This window comes from Olea europaea, unplaced genomic scaffold, assembly GCF_002742605.1.
Source record: "Olea europaea var. sylvestris unplaced genomic scaffold, O_europaea_v1 scaffold2269, whole genome shotgun sequence".
Classification (NCBI taxonomy): Eukaryota; Viridiplantae; Streptophyta; class Magnoliopsida; order Lamiales; family Oleaceae; genus Olea; species Olea europaea.
Window position 1 is genome coordinate 108,779 of NW_019240753.1, and position 494 is coordinate 109,272.

The following is a 494-nucleotide window of genomic DNA, read 5'->3' on the forward strand; positions in this document are numbered from 1 at the left end:
GGTTTAATCTCTGAATCTGTAGATGTTCTTAGTGAGATCTGATTCGTGTACTTGGTGTTAAGGTTGTATCTGTTCTTGGTTGAACAGTGAGGGTAGATTACTTGGTATAATCTGTTTGTTCGAATCTGTGAGGGAAAATATAGGATCTGAGGGTTAATCTTTTTAGATCTGTAGTTTGTAAACCTTGTATTGATACTCTATTGTCGGTTTCTAGTGGATTAAAGCGTTAACCACTTCGATGGAAGTTCAACATGGTGACGTAGCCCTTTTGGGTGAACATCCAGGCCTTCGGCCAAAAAATCCTTGTGTTTCTTTCGTATTTCTGTACTTTTTTTGGATTATTGGGACTATTCATTCTTCAATTTAAAAAAAAAAAATTATTGTCAAATTACCGGCTATTTGTAGAATCAGTGAGTCTTTGAAGGTATCCTTCGTTTCTTACGCTTCCATCTGCGTCACTAATTGTATAAAATTTATTCTCTCTATCATTTCAC